The following is a 22,602-nucleotide window of genomic DNA, read 5'->3' as shown; positions in this document are numbered from 1 at the left end:
CCATATACCAATCAAAGGAATTTCTCTTTAGGGAACGAACAAAATTCTTGACAAGATAGTCACCATAAGTTCCAACATTATTACATGTCTCAACAAAGTGTGTGACATGTTGTTTCGAGTTTCCTTTGCCCTCAAATTATTGAAATTTGGACGGTTGATAACCGGCAGGCACCCAATTGGGCCTCTAGAACATGATGATATCTGGGGCTTGACAAAGTGGGCTTAGTCATTTCTAGACCAAATTAATGGACTAACCCAATAACAATTGGACTTTAATTAAAGTGTAAACAACATAAATCCCCTAGACAATGAAAATAATTACACAAAATCCCTTCTTGTTTTCTCTCTCCCTTTTTTTGCAAACATACCCATACATTCGGTCACATGTTATGCATTGGTCAAATGTATGATGTAACAGCTAATCCTAAATTTAAGGTAATTGAAATAAATACTTATTTTAAAGTTTCTTAATTGAAGGCAATAATTAGGCAACTTTAACTCTTTTCTAGATAAAAGTAGTATCTTGATATTGAATTTCAAAACTTTTCTGAATGTTCAATTTTTATTTTTATTTTGTAATCTTGGATTCAAGATTTGGAAAGGAAAAGGCAATAAATTTCTTCTAAATACGTTTTTTAGTACTACTTAAATCAATATGAATATCCCCATATTGCTGCGACATGTTGGAATTTGGGAGTCAAAAATAAGTTATGAGTCATACAAAAGTGACGCAATAATTGTTTCGGAGGTATTACTTTCTTGAAATTGGTTTCTACGATCGCCATTGAATTGGATATCGACGAAGTACGAAAAAAAGGAGTTAAATATGTGGTTGAAGAAAATTCTTCTCCAATTGTCATGAGAAACAACAATGGAGTGAGGGTTTACGTTGAGTTGAAAAAATAATTTTGTGGTTTGGTTAATTTTTCGCTTTGTATTTTTTGATATTTTAGATCTTGGAAATTATGCCAAATTCTTGCATTTTTGTGGGAAATAGCTTGTATAGTATTTTTGTTGAGCTTCAAAGAAAGTAGGATGCCCAAGAAAATCTTACTCTTTCTCATTTGTGCACATTTATGCTTCTGTTGATGATTGGTGTGTTTTTGCAAATTTGATTGAACTCCACTTATATATTATTTTGTGTTATTTCATTTCTGAAAATGTTTAGTTAGATTTACTTGTTTACCTATTTGCATGCTCATGTAATTGGATAGATTTCAATAGATTCTACTCTGAATATTGGAAGGAGATAGAATAATTTGTGGATTTTGGAATGAAACTGTACCATTTTAGTTAACTTACGAATGTATAATATGTTGTTATACATTCAAATCATTGTATAATGAAAACTGTGTCAATCCAGTAAACATCCGAATGTATAATGTTTGATTATACATTCGTCTATGTATATAATGAAAATTGCTGCTGTTTTGTGAAGAAATTTTGACTTTTTGAGAGTCGCCACTTAATTTTGAAAAGAAATTAAGAGACCTTTATAAAGTACTTTAAACGATCCAAAACAAAAAAACTGTTCAAATTTTGAAGATTCTGAGTAAGCGGCTCCTATTAACGTTTTAGGAAGGTGTTAGGCACCTAAAACGTCCGTTAACTTGCGGTTATCCGGACTGTTTGAAAATTATTTTTGATTAACCTTGAAAATTTTGATTTTTGAAAAGAAAAGTGATTTTAGGAATATTTTGGTGTTTATGCAAAATCAGTTTTTAGCGACTTGACTAAGGATTTAACTAGGTTCACAAAACACGTAAGGCAAACAAGCGTAAAGAAAAAGGGGGAAGGGAAGAAAGTAAGGGATTTAGGTCATTGGGCCAAAATCCATGAGACATGTCGTAGTCTAATTGGGCTTTCGACCCAGTTCACCTGTCTTAATCTAATTTTCGAGCCTTTGGCTCAAATTTTGCTCCACCTGTATTAAATGCAACTTTGACTTCGAGGCCCAAATAAATAATGAACTAAAAAATGAATAAATAAACAAATAAAGGCAACAATAAATCAATAAGTAAATAAATAGAGACTTTCTTGTCTCTTCTCCGCTTCAAAAATGGGATCTTAATCCATTCTTCTTCTTTCGACTCCTTGCATTCGTACACTGTGCAACCTTAGACTCTCTTCCGGGCTTGACTCAACAGATGAGCCTGAGTAGCCCATTAGGGAATGCAAAGAGTCCGTTTGGACACCAACGAATTCACATGCGAAGTAAGAAAAATAAAGGACATTAATACATGACTAACGAAGGGAAAGAGATATAAAAACAACACATAGGCAATCAAAGGAAGGAATTTGAGTTAGTTAACAAATGATCCATAGATAAAAAGAAAAACTTTTGTAATTTGGAAATAACATAGTAAGCAGTAAGTCAAGATGTAGAAAGTCAAAGAAAAAGGACATGCTCAATATGGTGAAGTTATGCGACCATGACTATCATCAGTACATAAATAAACGTATATATACTAAAGAAAATTTAAGACTAAATTGGTGATGATTCCCCTAAGCAAGAACAAGTAAACAATGAGAGTACATTAGGGTCAGGAGTTGAAACAAACCTCATAAACGACTCATACGTAACGTCGAATAAGAAAAGAACCCCTCTTTTCAAGGAAATAAAACAGAGCTCTTTGTTGTACCATTTCCTTAAAAAAGACACAATTTATTGACATACCTTATTTAAAATTAGGAGCTTGGAAAACAAATGCTAACATACAATGACAACTTACGCAAGAATGAGTGAAACTTGACAAAAGAACATATTTAGACAACTAAAAAAAAATCATAACTTTTCAAGAGGATAAGTTTGTAATTTAATAGTATGCTTATACTACAGACTTTGAGACCGGGCCAGAAATGGTGCAACACAAGGTGCTTCTATCAAATGAGGACAACTTTAATCATGTATCCCTTGGAGCTATCACTGCAAATAGTACTAGATTACTAATAATAATTAATCCTGCTTATCATGGGAACATACTACAAGGGAAACAAATACTTTATTTCGTTCTCATCATCTCCTTGATGAATCCGCAAGGATTTTCATTAAGCTAGTCATGAAAGAATTTAAAGATGAGACATTTCCTATAAACCAACCACTCAAATGTTCACCGAAGGCCTTAAACAGGAAACACACGCTCATAATCATTGAAGCAAAGAGATAATTCTACTAATGGCACCACAAGAACTAAACAGTGACCCAACGAGGCAATGTCGAGCTAAAACGGCGAAGTGAACACTGAGACATGAATTTAGCCGAGAACAGCAAGCCAAACTATAAGCAGCAACGCGAGATGAGGACAATAGGTAAATGATTAACTAATGATATCAAGTTTCAAACAAACAGATTATAAAACAAAAAGGAGCACGATGAAGCTAAATCACGGATCAATCGATTATGACAATTGTTATCCTAATGCAACAAGAAACCCTAACTCTAAAGGGGAAACTAAAAACAAAAGGTGAAATCTTGATGATGCATATACCGATTCATGTCATAAACTCCTAGATAACCAGCAACATCAATTAAAAGGCAGTATATTCGACATAATTGCCTTGAAAATTACGATATGAGCACTGCTTCAGCGAAATGGCAAAACAATAATCACAAAACAACCCCTAAGGCCATCACCGCCATCTACAGCAGATAAAACCCAACCTCATTCATAATTACCAATAAAATATTAACTAGTTCTACGGAGAAAAAGGGGGATGAAGCAGAAAGTGACGAAATTAAAAGAACAAGAGTATATTTACCTCTTCTGGGGCAGCAAAATAGGACGACGAGTTGATATAGGATTCCAACCATCACCGAGAAAATAGAAACCTCATAGCAGCTTCTTTAGAATCAATCTTTCAGAACCAAAAAAATTTTCTCTACCCTTCAACTCTCAGTTTTTCTGAAAACACCAAATTTTCTTATCCGAGAATTTTTCCAACCCCCAAAATTTCCTCAGAAAAAATGTTTGAACACCCAAAGAAATTTTCCTCCCAGCTTTCTCAGACAATTTTCGAACCCCAAAAGAAAGGAAAAACCCCTCTTTTCAAAACCCTAATTTTTCAACCTAGCTTTCTCCATCCCCTATCCCTTCTAAACAGATAACCAATGGCTTCTTATATAGAAGACCTAATCTGGCTATTTTAGGGATTCTAAAATAGGAACTTTTGAAAATTTTCAAATTCCCCTCTGCCTCCCCTTTGGTTTTCATCCGTAATCTATACGAATTTGCTGTTCTCGATGAAAAATCCAACAACGGCTAGCCAATAGCAAAATGGGATCATGGAATCATCTCTTGGACCAATGAAATTCATCAACCTCTGTATGAATTCGTACAAATTAACCCAAAAATCTCGGGATCAAACCGTTGGGAGACAACTCATCCAATTTTAGAAACTTCTTTGCTTTTCTTGCACAGATTTGCATGGTGGGGCGCGTGAGCCACGGGTCGAGGTCAGGTCGGTCGCAGGTTGACAAATTTGGGTCGAGAAAGAGGAGAATCGGATTGATTTGGATGGGTTTTGGGTTTTGGCTGGTTGAAATTATATGTTGCTGATTGTCAATGTTGTATGCTGCTGGTTGTTGCTGTCGTTATTTTGGGGATTTGGCTGAATGAAGCTTGTGTGTTGAAGGAAATGGGAGATTGGGCCGGGTTAAGGCTAATTTGGGCTAATTTTTGGGCCATTGGGTTGTTGGATTGATTAGTTCAATTGGGGTTATTTAAGATAACCCCAATTAGATTAGGGATTATGAATTTAGGCTAATTGTTAAATTAGCCTAATCATTAGAATTTAGCCAATCAAATTTAAATTTTAGCCTAATTAAAAATTAATTGACCAATTACATTATAATTATGGTCAAATCCTTTTCAATTAAGGTTAACTTTAATGAATTGACCGAATCTAATTAAAAATTAAAACAAATCAATCATTATTTTAATCCTGAGTTTCTCAATTTAATAAAATTTGACACATATTTATCCGAATAAATATTTTTGAGAATAAATTATGTTAAAATTGAGATTTTAATCATTTGAATTTATTTTAAGATAAACCTTGATTAAAAATTAATTTTTGTATATTAAATATTTAAGTAGCAAATTTATAAAATTTCGTGTAATTAAATGCGATAATATATAATCGTTACTTAAAATGACCAATTTACCCAAATAAATACTTTGAAAATCCTTTATTCGAATAAAGTAAATATTGTTGTTTTATCTTAAAATTGAAGAAACTCAGAATTAAATTGGGTTGTGGGGGGTAAAAATTAGGTGTCAATAGCCGCAATGACAGAAATTGCATTTTGTTCTAATTTTATTATTTTTAACATGTTTGTTTAATTCATTGACTCAATTTAAAAAATTTATACAGCTATGTACTGATTTATCATAACAAAGACTGCAAGTGCGTACTCGAGTGATAATAAGGATCCTCATCGGCCGTGGAATAGTTATCTCCAAACAATTGATGAAAGTGCATTTGTTACTTTAGAGTAGCATTTTTTTATAATAGTCGGCATTGAAACAACTAATTCTTGATTTTGTAGTTGATGTTAAACAGTTACAATGTTATTTTTTGAATGTTAATTCACATTTTATGGATGTCCTTATTCTTATTATACCTATATAACGTCTGAAGAAATGTTGTACAATTACTTACACTATATTGTAATGTTACTAATATAGTTTGGTAGTTATTGATTTTGCCTTACATTTTATTATGTATTACGTATAAAACTAAATTACAAAATAATGTGTTACTGTATATCAATATATTGAATTTTTAACAATAGGTAAATTATGTTATAAGTTAATAATACGTTGAATAAGTGGCTCATTCGTTAAAACATATGTATTACATAACATCATACATGTTGTTAAGCGTTCATGACTTAATAGAAAATAAAGAAAATATTTAACGTCATACATATTTATAAACTATAACACTATATCATACGATATTAACATATTTTTAATGTATTTTTTACATTAAATACAATGTGAACGTATAATCTCTAACCATACACATAAAACAAAATGGAAAAGACAACTTAAATTATCACGAATTATGTTACATAAGTCTACCATTTCTTATGTTATTTAAATAAAAAATAATATATGTAGTCAGTTAAAAGTCATTGTTGTCAGTAAAACATCATCCATGTTAATAAAGTATAATAGTATATCATACATTATATATATATGAAAATTTAATGTATATAATTGTGTAATACACATTACGTTTCAACACCTATTTACTATAATAGTTACGAAATTACATAGTATATACACACTCATAATATATGTATAAGGAATATGAATAAGGATAAGACACCTTCAACACCCACTTCTCATATAAGCATTAATCTCCGATTCATTCATAGAAGATGCCTTCAACACCCACTTGCAGTTTTAGTTACGACAAATCAGTACATAGCTGCATAAATTTTTTTAAACTGAGTCAGTGGATTAAACAAACATGTTAAAAATAATAAAATCAGAAAAAATATAATTTCTGTCATTGCGACAGTTTTCATTATACACATAGACGAATGTATAATCAAATATTAGACATTCGAATGTTTACTGGATGGTCACAATTTTCACTATACAATGATTTGAATGTATAACAACATATTATACATTCGTAAGATAACTGAAATGGCACAGTTTCATATTATATATTGGCCTTAATGTATGCTAACATATTATACAAAAAGGAAGCAAATGTAATATTGAAAATTTAGAACAAACACTTCTTCAAAACCTCAAAGAACATTATACACTAACAGGCATGTATAATAAAACTTTATACATTCGTATATTTAGCAGGAACAGCAACAAATGAACTAACTTTAGAACAAACACTTCTTCAAAACATCAAAGAGCAAATTAACATAGAATATAAGCTCAGCAAATAGAATTGATCATGACCATCAAAGTTAGGCTCATCAACATCAATCTTCTCATCACTATAATCATCATCCACCACAGAATCCGACTCAATCTGATTCTATGGGGCAATCACTTCCACTTTCATTTCCTTTAACGGAGCAGGAAAGAAATCAAGATCGCTACAGAACCCCATTTTCTCAAACATCATCATCTTGAAAGCAAGTCAATCACACCAAAAAATGAAAAAGGACTAAGCAGCTAATACACAAAATCCACAGATTATTCTATCTTCTTCCAATATTCAGAGCAAAATTTATTGAAATCCATCCAAATACATGAACCTGCAAATAGGTAAACAAGTAAATCTAACTAAACATTTCCAGAACTAAAATAACACAAAATAATAAAAAAGTGGAGTTCAATCAAATCTGCAAGAACACACCAATCATCAAAAGAAGATTCAAGAATTTGGCATGCTTTCCTAGATCTAAAATATCAAATTAATGTAACTTACCTAACTATATGACTAATTCAACAAAAGTGAAAAAAACAAAAACCATATTCAACAAAATCAAGAACAGAAAAAACACATAAAAATCCAATCTTAAAGCAAAAGCTCAAATATTTACATCAAATCCAAAGATCAAACACAATTATTTTAATAACAGAATAAACCCCATATGAAAAACCAACACCAAATCTCAGTAAAGATCTCAACTTTACCACAGAAAAATAAATATTTTCAAGAAATAATTGTACAGAGGAGGAAGAAGAGTACTTCAAAAATATTGTACTACTTTTTTTGTCAAAATCAATGTTCCACATGTGTAATGATTAAAAGAGAGAAAGTTAAAAGGAAAGAGATTTATGTGGGAGCATATAGGGGAGTAAATTACGGAAGAGATATTGGAATTGTGAGTAGTATATAATGTTTAAAAGAGAGAAAGTTGAAAGTAAAGAGATTTATGTAAATAACTTGGGATATGTGTAAATATTTTAGCAAATTGGTATATTATGTGATTAGGTGATTTTAGTTAGTGTATATATGTAAATTTTAGTTAATTAAATCCATGCATGTTTGGATTTAAATGATTAATCCAATTATATTAATCTCCAATATTTGTTTGAGATTAATATGTTTTGAATTTAATATAATCCGAATTTTGTACGGATTTAATTTTAACAAAATTTTGTTACATACAATTATTTTTATATATAGAGTTTGGACTCAGGTTTAGCACGGACTACGAATAACTAGTATTTGTATGAGTCATTAGATGTACATGACCGTTAAGGTCAATTCGGTCTTATAGCGGATTAAATAAGTGCACTGTATATATTTATTTGTCTTTTTTAATTCTTATTCTATTTCGGTCACTTTTAATTTATTTTTTGTTGTTATTTAGGTTCTGGACTCTCGAAAAACACACATTTCTTTGGTTGAGGTCAAAAATGTGTTTAAAAAAAATACTTATCTTTTTCCAAAAGGAAAGAAAAAAACTGATAATTTTGCCCAAATTTTTGGAGGAAAATAATTGTTTATGGTAAGTAGTAAAAATTGTTTATCATTAATAATTGGCAAATGACCTTCTGGACCCCTGTACCATGTCGGTTTTATAAGTTGGACATTTATATTTATGTGTTTGTCATCTGAACCCTTGAACCCACTAAAAAAATAATATTTCAAACCCTTTGACCATTGAGCTTACCTATATAGAATTATAGTGCTAACTGGGACTTGGAGAGTGTAGTCACTCGCCTGGAGTGCGAGTGGGGGTCAATTTTTTTTACCAATTTTATATAAAAATAATTTAAAAAAATAAAAAAGGATTAAAACTTTTTTTCAGTTTTTAAATTTAAAAATATTTTAAAAAATCAAAAAATAATAAATTTAAAAATAAAAAATAAAAAAGCCCCCCCCCCAAACCCCCACCCCTGTCCAGCCACTACCCTACCCCACCCCAACCCTCATCCCAGCCCCCCACCCCACCCAGCCTCATCCCAACCACCCCACCTCACCCACCCCAACCCCCATTCTGAGGCCCCACCCCACCCAGCCCCATCCCAGCCACCCCCACCCCACCCCAACCCCATCCAAACCCCCCACCCCACCCCACTGTCATCCACCAGTCCCCCACCCCCACCCCCACCGGCTGTCATGGCCATTGTAAAGTCACAATTGCAATTGCAAAGTGCAACTTCTCAAGCCTAAAGTGCAACAATTCACACAACATAAAAAGAAACAAATCAATACAATCGAATAAAACTTTGAGAAATTTTTTTCCAAACAAATCAACACAACCAACAAGAATCAAAAGATGAAGATAAAGAATCAACAAGAAACAAACAAACAAACAAACAAATGACGTGGTTTTCTTTCTTCTTCGATTCTCACTTTTTAATTTTTCCAAACAAACAACAAGAATCAAATAACAAGAATCTTTCTTCTTCGATTCTCACTTCTCAATTCTTTCAAACAAACAACAAAAATCTAAACCAGCTGCTACAAATTGAGTAATCCTGGGATCATCATCATCTTCAACAACAACAAAAGCTCAAACACAGACAAACAGGAGAACGAAAAGCTTCAAGAATCGCCAGAAATTATGCAACAAAAGAAAAAAATAGTGTTTTTTTTGACCTCTTAGTGTTTTGAGCATTTCTTTTCAACTTTTTCAAAGAGTGAGAAGAATAAGAAGATTAAAATGATGAAGGAAAAGAAAAGGAGAAGAGGGGGGAGAACCATAAGAAAAAAAGAAGAAGAAGAAACGCAAATCAAGAAAATGGGGAAGAGAGAGGAAGGGGGGAGGGGGAGGGGTTCATTTATTTATTTATTTTAATATTTAATATTTTTATATTTAAAAATAAAAATGACGTGGAAGCTGATGTGGCAGCTGACATAGCGAGAGTGTATTACACTCACCAAAAAAGTATTTAAAATATTTCTTTTTAATGGGTTCAATGGTACAAATGACAATCATCTAAGTAGAAGTGTCCAACTTACAAAACTGACATAGTACAGGGGTCCAGAAGGTCATTGCCTTATTAATTTGAAAAACAGTACAAAAGCATTTTAAGAAAGAATACACTAAGAAGCACTTTCAAAAAGCTTAGCTTAGAATTAGAAAATAAAGTTTACAATTCTGCTTATCGAAAAATCATGATGTGTATAACAAAATAAACACTACATATTTAGGTCAAAAGTATAATGAATACCCTTTAGCAAAATTTCAAGCTTCACCTCGATCAAAAGGGATAACATTATGAACAAGAGGATCATTATAAACAACAAATGAGCAAAGAAGAAAGAGAGAGACTTTTTTAGAGAACCAACAAGTTCAATAGCATTTCTCTCAAAGATAGAATTACTACAAAATGCTCTCCAATCAACTGCCAATAGGCAGCAAGCAACTTCATAATCTAACCCCTTTAATTTTATAGGGGTAGTTGAGCAACCATTGGAGCAGCTCAATCTATCTCTATATATAGTTATATAGATATACATTATATAAGGTAATACTGGAAACATGTCTCTTTGCTAGCTAGATTTATGCTGTCGTTAGTCTAAATCTACGATTGAACGGAGGATATCAGGGAATAGAGGAATAGTTACTATCTCGTCTTAAGGCTTTGCAAACACTTCAATGCATTTGGCACTGATTTTTCCTGAATGGCGACCACCCAACCTTTCGAATGAGGCTAAAGGTGACAAAACTCTCAACCCGCTGGTACTGCTACTGCTGCTGCCACCTTCAGCAAGGCTGAAAGACATTCTTGATTTTCTTGGCCTTGACGGACTCAATACCTCTTCATAAGTGTCTAGTTTATTCTAGACCATGACTAAATGAGTGATATCACTCCGACAAAAGGGGCATACTGGAACATTCTCGCTATTACTTGCAGGATTGGGTTTATTGTGGCAACACAAGGACAGAATACAATGAGCACACATTTGATGGCCGCATTTTTGTATCTCAATGGTGCAGGCCTGCTCGAAGCAGATGCAACATAGCTCAAACTCACTCCCCTGTTTGGAAGCAAAAGAAATGGAGTTGTTAAAAGTTGATTCTTAGTAATGGTCAAACATAAATGTAGTCCTTATCCAAGTTAATTTACTGATTACTGGAAAAAAGCTGTAACTAATCCAGATGAGTCCTTGATTCAAGATATGAGACAGCCACCGATCCAAATGTGTATGCAAATTTATTACTTTGCTCTTTCTATTTTTACTTATTGAAGATGGAAATGATCATATGGATCAAACAAACAAGAGCCGAGTGAAAAAAAAATGTCATCCATTAACAATTATCCAACTACCAAAGAGCATATTCTCTATGGCATTACCAAAAAAGAGAAAAGAAAATGACACAACGTTAATCTCCTCTGTGAATTCCTACCCAGTGCACTACTAACCATCAGTGGTTGATTCCATTGCTCGAATCCGTGACCTATAGGTCTCACGAACACAACTTTACGTTGCTCCAAGGCTCCCCTTCCAAATGCCTACACTTCTAAAACATCTCCTGAGACACCATCTTTGTAAGTACTCTTGAGGCAAGCTATATCTCTTTAGGCAGGGTTGTAGCAATTGCTACTAAATATCATTCAACCCTAGTTGTGGGATTACATCGAGTATGATGTTGTTTGTATCACTCAACCCACACCAGAAACGATTTGTATTGACTATTGATATTCAAGGGAAATTACAATCATGAAACTGGCATAGAATTGAAGAACACTGTAAGGAGATGAGGAACATTTGTCCTAGCCTTTCCTTTTTTTAAAAAACTATATCACCCACTTCCCACTACATAAACCTTGACGGTCTTCGTCTTACTCATTTGCCTTTCCCATATTACCCTTCATAGCCTCCTTGGACTCCATATGAAGACCCAATTTTTCTGCATCAAATCAGCAGGTTCATTCTCTGATTCTTGGTTCACAACATCAGTAATGTTGTGAAGCCAGAATCAGAAAATGAACCTGCTGACAGGATTAACGAATTGGATACTGCTGATGTGGAGTTCATGAAGGACAACTGGATTACATATAAGCAACAAATTTACAACCTAATACATACAACCATTTATTTATTCTCTGATGAAAACTTTTCAGTGATCTTGGGCGAAATGCTACTCATATAAACCATCTGCTGAACATATCAAAATATTTGACAAGTCCAGAGAAACAATTGTATCCGCGGATGTAGAAAAGTTTTAATTATTTATTTTTTAATCTTTTTTATTGGGCATGAAACTTATTACCTCAAAGTCATCACTCTCAAGGCCAGAATCACAATGCAAAGGTGAAATTTGTGAGACAGCTATCTTTTCCAATATCAACTTCTCTCTATCTTTGTTGGCCTCGATAAGAGTATTTTCTAGTAAAGCTTTTGCCTTGGAGTCAAGCTCAGTAATGAACTTCAAAGGCGATGGCCAGGTCAAAGGCTCCGGAGATGATGGATTTACGATAGCAGCACATGCTTCTTGCTTGTACTTCAAAGCAACTACGTATGGAATTCGCCTGTAAAGATCCCATTTACAACTAATCAGTTTCACATCAAATGAGAGATTACTTGCAAAGAACAGAATAATACAAAAGGAAGCTGGAAGGATTTGGAAAATGACAGTTAAGCAAAGCGTTAAAGAAGTTTTCTACTATGATAGACGTTGTCAGCTACAGGTGTAAACTCGAATAATACTAATGTGTCTCTGTATATGTAAACTCGAACCCAATCAACACTGATCACAACCTCTATATTTGTATAATCACTGTACACACACATGCATATCTTTCTGACTGTGTAGACAAGAATCTCTGAGTAATTAAGGTTAAGACTTCTACTTTATTTTTCCTCTTGCTGCTAGCTCAATGATAACAAGTTTTTCGAGAAGGCTTCAATGATGAAATTGGAAGTTTTAATGAAACTACTTTTTCATGAATTTGCATTCTTGTTTGTTTTTTTACAATCCTTAAGTCATTATTATTATTACTATTCGAAAAAAAGCCTGATAGAGGTGCAGAATGTAAAAATCAACAGGTAAGGGAATTTACTTTGTGATGACTTCATATTCTAAATGTGTCAACCTTCATAAGTAGTATGACAGAGATGAAGCAAGTATGCAATCAATAAGTAATAAGATACTTGTGTTGTGGACATAGTTAGTTCAGAAACCACATTACTCAAAAAGATGCACAATGTTAGTGTAGAAAACCAATAACTTGAAGAAAGTACATATGGGCTCACCCAGAAGAATCTCTATAAAGTCGATCTGCACCCCAAGTAAGCAACTCACGTACACAGTCCAAAGAACCTTCTCGAGCTGCTAAATGCAGTGGTGTACTACCTGGACGCCTGCAAAATCTTTAATATCAATATACCTTCACCATGCAGTACTTAAGTAAAAAAAATTGGGAGAGTTTTAATACCCATAGCTACCAGTAGAAACACAGACAAGAGCCTCATTGCTTAGAAGAATCCGGACACATGCTGGTCTACCATGACGGGCTGCTAAATGCAATGGGGTTGCACCACTTCCATCTTTTATGTTCATAAATCTCGCAAATCCCCTGCACATCAATACAAGCAAAAGAGTTAATACATTTCCATTCATGAATAAAATAGTGTAATGCCCTTAATACTTGCATGCATGAAGCCCTTTCTAAGGCATAATAGAGATAACAAATAAGGGACTTAGACAGGGAAGAAGAAAAGAAAGTTCTGTCCTTAGATATAAATCCCAGTAAACTAGAATTGACACAATAAGTAGAGTAACCAGAGTCAAAGGAACTGGAAATTTACCAAGATTAAGCAACAGGAGCCAAATGAGCAGATGCAAGGATCGATTGTAGGCAATCAGAATGGCCATGATAAGCAGCATAATGTAGACAAGTTCTTCTATGTAGTGAATCAAACATTAAAATCTAAAACATGCCAAGACTTGACCAATTAATAACCCATCTCAATCAGTCAAAGAAACTATCACAAACGAAATTCATACACATACACATACATTAGCACCTTGCTGAATTAGTCTCTCCACGCAGGACACTTTTTCATGCATTGCAGCTAACATTAATGGAGTCTGAAATAATTCACAATGACACAAATCAAGACAGCAAAAGGGACAAAAAAAAATCAACCGTGCTAAGTCAAAATCAGACAAACAAATGGAAATAGAGAGAGTAAAAGTTTATATTTTTGCAATCAAATGAACATCACAAAATGAAACTTCTTGAGAATCGGCATATACAATTGGCAAAATACACTAGAAGAAATGAATCACAACTACTACCACTACTTACCTGTTTGTGGCGATTCAAGATGTCTGGATTAACCCCACGATCCAAGAGAATACATAGCACCTATGCAAAATCAAAACCAAGAAGCAAAATGGGAAATACCCAAAATCACTCATCAAAGATCAAGAACTATGAAAACCCCACCTTGTAAGAAAATGGAAAACAAGATACTAAATATTAGAGTTGTTACTGATGATAAACTTATATGGTAAGCACCCTCCATCTCCAACTTTAAGTTTGAGGGTTCGATTCACAGAGCAAAAAAGGTAGGAGCTCACGAGGAGGGGTAAAGGTAAAAACATTACATTTATCAAAGATCAATAACTATTACCACCCTCACCCCCACCATCACCCCCTAAAAAAGAACCAGCATGGTAAAACTACATTTTTTTTAAATAATAGGAGTTACTGGCACAGTAAGCACCCTTTGTTTTCAATTTTAAATTTGTGAGTTCGAGTCAGCAAGTGAGAATAGAGCAATAGACTGGGGAAGGGGGCAAGGAAAAAAAAAGACTAACTGAGAAAATGAAAAAACAAAACCAAGAAGCAAAATGGAAACAACCAAAATCACTAATCAAAGATCAAGAACCAAAGGAAAAACAAGATTGTAAAGACTACATTTTTTTGACAAAATGGGTTGCTCAAATAGTAAGCATCCTCCACCTTCAACTCTAAAGTTGTATATTCGAGTCACCAAGGAAGCAAAAAAGCACAAGCATATTAAAAAAATATACATATATTTTTTCAAGAAAATAGGAAACCAACCTCGATCTGCCCATTAACGGCAACAACATGAAGTGGAGAGAGCTTCACATTCACAGTAACAATTCTAAGTACATTTGGATTTTCATCAATCATAGCTTCAACTTTATCAACTTTACCATTTTGGACAGCAACAAACAGTCCATGATGTTCATGGTGGTGTTGTCCACCATAGCTCAATTTCTGCCCCATCACCACACACCCATCTACCTCCCTCACTTATAGCATTGAGGTTGAAGTGCCCCGCGAGTGAATGTCACGCGCCACCCACCACGGCGGAGTGGCACGGTGGGGTGTGCTGGTTGGAGTTGATGAGTTATTGGAAGTATTGAAGAAAGGTTTAAGGTTAAAAGGGAGTGGAGAAGTAACCTCGGAGTTTGTTCCTGCCCGGTAAGACAACGGGCAACTGCTCTTTGTTGATTGGTGGATTATCAGGCAATTGTCAGAATTTTCTTTTTTCGGTTCTTTTGGTTTTCTATTTTACTTTATGGACTTTACTTTTACCGGGTTGAATACTACTCCCCCTTCGTTTTGTTTTAGTTTTTTTGTTTTAACATATTTATTTTAATTTAGTTTTCTCTTTCATAAAATCAAGAATATTTTATTATATTTTTATAATATTATTCTTAATATTAAATAATTAAATAAAGTATATTTACTCAATTCATATTTTTAATATATGATTAATAAAATTATTTTAGTAAAATAAGTTTTTATTAAATAATTTTTTAAGGAGTGTGTCAAGTCAATCAAATAAAATAAAAAGGAGGGAGTATAGTTTATGGTGTCAGTTCTGTCCGTTTGCTTTCTTCTATTACTTTTTATTAATTTAATTTTTATATTTATTTATATTTTTGATAAATTGAAAAAGATAAATAAAATTTTACATATTTTATCCTTAACATTGACTATTTATTCTTTAAAACACTTTAAAATATCTATTACTTCCTCCATTTTAAAATAGTTAGTCTTTATTGATTTTATATTTTTCTTTAAAAAAATTATAGAGTTTATTTTATCAGATTAGCTTTATTAATTAGTTTAAAAATATAAATTTGAATATAACTTTGTTTATTTATTTAATGATAGAAATAGTATTAAAAAAATATAATAAAATTTTATTTATTCAATAAAAAAAACAACTATTGAAACAATATTTTTTAAAAAAGGATTAGCTATTTTGAAAAAGAGAAAGTACTAAACATCAGTTAATAGAAGCAATATAGTGAAGTCACGTATTAATTATTTTTTTCTTAATAGATGTGTTATATAAAAAATAAGAAGTAAATATGAGCGGAGTATCACGTATCAAGAATATTATGCTCTAAAATTTTTGAAAGATTTGTTGACTGTATTGTGATAAGGGGAGGATAATAATGAAAGATTTTGGATGATAAATAAACTGGTATCGTTTTTTAATCATAAAATAACCTCTTCATTTAAAAAAATAATTTATTTTTATTTGACATAAAATTTAAGAAAATAAAAAGTATTTTTGAATATTATGGCCTTAATTTAAAGTTATATCAAATATATGAGAATACAATTTTAAACATACCACGTAAAAATTAAAAAAGAAAAGGATCAATTTTTTTAAAAAAAATATGTCATTTTTTTTAAATGGAGAAAATAAATCATATTACGATTTTTATTAAACCATGGTCGTATAGGGTAGAGCATTGATTAGTGAAAAATTTACACTTCCCGAAAATAAAAGTAATGAAAATAAGAATGCTTAAATGAATGTATGGACATATATTATGAGAGACAATATTAATGAGGATATGTAGGGAAGGTGAACGCGGCCTCTGTGAATGACGAAATCGGAAAAGTAAGATTAAAATGATTTAGTCATGTACATAGTAAGAGCGCAAATATTTTAATAAAAAAAGTTGGCATTGATAGATTTAAGAAAAAATATACTCAAAGGAAGGATTAGTTAGATTGATGTGATTAGAAATGATGTGACACACTTTTACCTTATCAAACACATGCCTTAAATAAGATAATGTAGAGATTGAAAATTAGGATAAAAAGTTAATAGATAGTCGAACAATTTCTTTCTTTTTCAACAAAAGAGCATATATAGTAGTCGTTTGGTCATGAAAATTAAAATTTTCTAGAGTTGGAGTTGTAATTGTGTTTGACCATGTTTTTTTTTTAAAACAAAATTAACTTTTGAAAAAACTTTTTAAAATATGATTTTATACCTTAACTTTTACAAACTATCAAAATCACCCAACTAAAATTTACCTACTAATGAAAAATAGACACAATTAGCCACTATTATAAAAATAATTACATATACATGATCATATTTAATGAATTTCAATTATGACATATATAATATTTATATTAATAGCCGTTTTTTCATAATTGAAAATTTTAAATATGGATGTTATATTAACAGATCACTACTTCCTGTTTTTTAGGTAATAAATATTATCTTTCAAACAAATTTATTTTTTTAGAAATTTATTTAATTTATTTCCTTCATTTTTCGTTCCTAAAAAATAGGAAATGATGAGTTGTTATTAAATTTTAGGGTGCCGCTAATTTATTTCTTTAATATTCTTATACATGAAAGATTTTACTGTGTGTGAATAAATTATTTCTATGTAAAACATGCTTTGCATATTTATGGTATATTATATCATATACCATAAATATATAAATAAGCTTAGTATGTTTCTTTATACTTTGTATTTTTATATGTGTGTGTATATGGTATATACATGGTATAAACTTCATATATAACATACTTTGTATATTTATATTATAAATATGCTTAGTATGTTTCTTAATACTTTGTATATTTATATGTGTGTGTATATGGTATATACATGGTATAAACTTTATATATAACATACTTTCTATATTTCTATTATAAATATAATACTTTATATATTTATGGGTATAAATATAAATTAGCAGTAAAATAATGTCTTAAATAAGGAAGAAAATTAAATAAGGGATAAAAATAATGATGAGAAAGAAAAAGAGATATATATTAGTTAGGATAACATTAAATTTGAAATTATAATTATCTTATTCTTTAAAACTACTATATACGTAATATTGAAAGAGTAATGTTATAAGGAGAGTTTTATGTAAAAATTTAAAAGATTGGGGTTATATGTAATAATAATAAAAGTTGAAATTGGAGTTGAAAAATTGTGAAAACAACAAAAACCTGTTTTCCCTTTTCAGAAAAAAATTTCTGAAATTATTTTCCGAATTTTCATAGCCAAATACCATAATTTTCAACTTCGAAAAAAATTTTCGGAAAAAAGGAAAAAAATTCCATGGCCAAACAGTCCCATAGAGTGCATTACTTTTCAAATTTTACTGGCTATTCTCTCCATTCGCTTTTACTTATCACTATTTTTTTAATAAAATTTTTATTTTTACTTGTCACTTTAATTTTGAAATATTAAAACAAAATGGAACTTTTTTCTGTTTTGTCTTTGCATTAATTGCTTATTCTCCAAATCATTTTCAAGATATATTACCCTAAACATTAAGTCATAAAGATAATATACTAAAATAATTATATCAATAATTATTTTCTTAATGAGTATGTTATGTCGATAAATAAAAGGAAACGGAGGAAATATCATATTAACCTTATTCTTTCTATTTTAGTATTTGTATTATGAGGATTTCTTTTGCTTTTGATTATTTTTTAATATTTTTTTACCTGATATTTCATCATAGTTTTCACCATTCTAGTATTTTTCGAACTTCTTGTGTTTGCTTTTGATTATTTTTTAATATTTTCTTACTCGATATTTCATCACAATTTTCATCACTTTTATATTTTTCGAACTTCTTTTAAACACATTTTTATAAGTCAAAATTTACCGAAAATAATCACTATATTTCACTGTCTTGAGTCTGGGGTCTATCGGTACCCTCTCCAGACCCCACAATGTGAAAATATATTGAATTTATTGTTGTTGTTGAATCACTACATTTCACAAAAATCTGAATTATAAAGTTGCATATATCTTTCTCACTCAAACTGTTAGATCACATTAAATTTTTTATTATTGTTGTTATTTTGATTAAACCTAGCTATTTCTATAGTGATGTGCTGTACTTAAAATAATAAATTAGGGTGGTAGGCACATGGGGTTACAAAGGTTAGAATTAATTCAGATCTGAACAATGTAAAATAGTTAGTACAGTCAACCAAATGTCCAATTAATTACTTCCTCCGTATTTCTTTCACTTTAAAAAATTAATTTAAAGCATTAATTATTTTTTAAAACTCATTATAGTCATTACTCATTTAAGAAAATGATAAGATTAATCTCGTCCAATATCATTTATAGTTAATTATTATCCAAAAGGAAAAAAAAAAAAACCTATTAAACGTCCTATTTCACGTATGGGGCAACCATACTCACTTATCCTATTTTGTATTTTAATATGGATTTTCCTCTTTAAATTTAACTCTTTTATATTTGTAGAATTGCGGCTAAGAATAAATAAATTTCACAAAATCTATTATACATCTTTTTATGATATCCGATCTTATAACGATCAAATCTTTTGAAATCGATTTTTTTTTATGTTACATTATATTATATATTTTTTATAATAATTTTTTTTATAACAATTAAAAAATGTAGGAACAAACAATGATGTTATGAAAAGATTTTACTGGAAAATAAAGTACGTAGTACTATTTAGTAAGCTAATTGGTATTTTAAGTAAGTCTAAGTGCTCTTTTCTTTTCAAATAACTCTTCTCGTCTTCGTTAGTAGATTCTCCACATTGTAATCTTCTCCCTCATTTTTCTTCTCCTACCCTCATTTTTTTTTTTAAAGTAGATGAGTATTAGAAAAATAATTAGTTTTTGATTTAGCGATGAATTCAAAATATAAAGAAGTAAGTACCTGAAGAACTAAAAGAAACTCTATCAAGTTATATCCCTTGTATAAGAATAACTCTGACACTGATTTAATTATTGTAGTGTTTAGTTGATGAATTAGGTGAGGTGATTGAAGTGTTCATTTTAAAATGTAAAACTCATTTTATTACAAACTATGTTGATTTCATTTCAAATTGCTTGAGTATTGGGAGTAAGGTTGACAAGTTTTCAATTCTAACCAAAGTGGATATGAATTAGAAAAGGAAAAGTAATTAATTAGTTCCTTTGAATTAGGGGAAGTATAACGTTAGTGGCCGTAATTTAACAAATGTAATTAGTAATTTAACATATATAGAATTTCGTAAATTGTTGTATATAGAACACTAAATTACTCTCAACAATCTTGCATTATAATTATAGGCGTAAATACACTATATCAAAAAAGACTTTTTGTGGCTATACTTAACTCTGACTTTATGGATGCTATACAAAATAATTTTTACGCGATTTTCATTATGTAGCAGGTTAAGAAGTATTTAGAACTGAATATAAAGAGTTAGTAGGCATTTGAACATGATTGAGTAATATCGAAAAAAAAAGTGTACACAAAGCAAACTTGAAAAATGAAATTCAAAAGTTTTAATGCTGTTTGAACATGTATATGACATATCACTTGGAAAACAATGAAGTTTTACGAGTGGAACAAACTTATTACTCGAAAAAGTAACCAAATAATTTATAAAATATATTATATTCAGAAAAAGACGAAGGCTCATGTTCAAACATGCCTCTCTACGTTCTTCTTCGTCATGTTCAAACATGCCTCTCTACGTTCTTCAGTAAGATATTTACAATTTTTATATATAAATAATTGTTTTAATAGATATTTGACATGTACTTTCGCCGTGATAATACTTGTTCGTTGTTTACCTGATACATATTTTAAAAAATAATAAATCATGAAATAATTTTATTATATTATCTTTTAAATAAAATTAATTATTTATTTGAAGAAATACAATGAATGATGTATTATATTTAATATTAAGAATAAAATAGATAAAAATAAATAAATTATTTATTAGTTTTATAAACTGCATAAATTTTTAAAATAAAAAATTAAAATAAACGGAGAAAGTAATATTAAATATCTCCTGAAAATTTTTGACATAAAAGTATTGGTTTTTAACAGGTAACAAAATCAATTAAATCATCATTTGAATCCATATTCGTTATCAACTTTTATTTTAGTCAACATTATACGGCTTGAATTATAGAATCTTGAAACCAAAAGTTGGCACGAGGGCTGCTTTTCATTAGTCCATTTGATCCTATATTCAAAAAAATTTAGGATCACATTCTTCTTTAATGATATTTATTAAGGTGAAGAAAACGATACTTAGTAGTGACATTGACAAAGTTTATGATTAAATCAAAGATATGTGCTAATTAGATCAAGAAATGTTACATTTATTTTTGAAACTTGGTCGTCTCTCTTAGACCTAAACAGTGATATTTGACAACTAATCTAAGCAGATATTTAGTCCCAATCACTCAAGAGATTTTGGTTTTATGTCTCCCTTCTTCTTTGTTTGCAATTATTTTTATTATGTTGTAGAATAAGGTGGAAATTTATGTGATGAAAGTCTGGATGGATGACTTAATTAAAATAGTTGTCATGATCATATAATAATCATGGGACAAATCATAGATAAACGACAAAAATTATTCCAATGAATAGGGGCAGTTCTAGGGGTCGGGAGGTGTTAACTCAAATTATCTCGATAAAGATTTGCACGGTGTATATAAGATAGTCTTTATTTTAATTTTTATGTACCTATATATTTTGAATCTCCTCATGAACAATTCAAGATTAGAGGTTGACTAGCAGCTTAGAGGGTTCAAAATTCAATTTGAAATTTCAATAAGTGCTCATGCCTTTGATTCATAAATAAAGTTGTTGTAGTTTTGATTTTGATGATTTGACAAATTCAACGAAAGGACTTGGTCCATCATTTGTTATCGTATATGGAAACTATACACTGTACTGTCGGGTTTGCTTGGTAGTGTTGCAATAGTGCTGCGATTGATGTGCTGGCACCTGATACAATAGAATGTTGTTAAGGTTTTGCTCACTAGTATAAAAACAAGATGCGACTAGAGCAAAACCTAATTTTTGCGCAGCTCAAGAATTTCATCTCTAAAGTAAAAAGTTATTCTCATAAAAAAGATACTGCTCATTTCAACAAAAGTATCTGAATGAGTTACAACTTTAGTCTTTGTTGTCTTATAAGCATTTAGTTTTTCGTTCTTCAAATTATAAATCGACTCTCATGCTATAAAAGATAGTAGATTTTGGTCTTGTCTATATCTTAAGTTGCGTCGAAGGAATTAGAGTTAGTTGTCATTTCAGCCTTGGCGTAGTCAAGTTCTATTCTTCATGCTTTATGTTATTCTTGTAAAGTTGCCTAGGAGCTTCGACTAGATTTAGTTGACATGTGAGTGTGGTGAAGTTGTTGCATCAATCTTGTAGTAGATTTATAACGAAGTGGTAGGATTAAAAGTTTAATCGTAGTGATTATTGAAGTGTGTAATCATCCCTTTGACTTGATGTTAGTGGAGTTTGCTGGAATTCTCGTGAAACAGGTCATGATTTTTCCTCTCTTGAGCATGAGATTAGCACATAAATATTGTGTTCTTTACTTTCAACACTTTATATTCATCTTACTTATTTTATTGTTTTTATGTGTAGGGACCTTGTCC

At 30.9% G+C, this 22,602-nt stretch overlaps 1 long non-coding RNA gene and 1 pseudogene across 1 annotated transcript; both read right to left on the bottom strand.

Moving 5' to 3' along the window:
• Nucleotides 1-1,963: 1,963 nt before the first annotated feature.
• On the bottom strand, nucleotides 1,964-4,647 carry LOC124887019. The gene is made up of 2 exons (XR_007044514.1): nucleotides 3,760-4,647; nucleotides 1,964-2,153 (listed from the first exon to the last, which is right to left on the bottom strand). It is a non-coding gene; the product is annotated as an uncharacterized LOC124887019 (long non-coding RNA).
• A 5,575-nt stretch (nucleotides 4,648-10,222) lies between these two features.
• On the bottom strand, nucleotides 10,223-15,371 carry LOC124887018 (annotated as a pseudogene).
• Between the last annotated feature and the right edge of the window lie 7,231 nt (nucleotides 15,372-22,602).

The sequence above is a fragment of the Capsicum annuum genome, chromosome 9 (genome assembly GCF_002878395.1).
Source record: "Capsicum annuum cultivar UCD-10X-F1 chromosome 9, UCD10Xv1.1, whole genome shotgun sequence".
In the NCBI taxonomy this organism is placed as follows: domain Eukaryota; kingdom Viridiplantae; phylum Streptophyta; class Magnoliopsida; order Solanales; family Solanaceae; genus Capsicum; species Capsicum annuum.
This window is presented reverse-complemented; position numbering and strand designations above follow the sequence as displayed.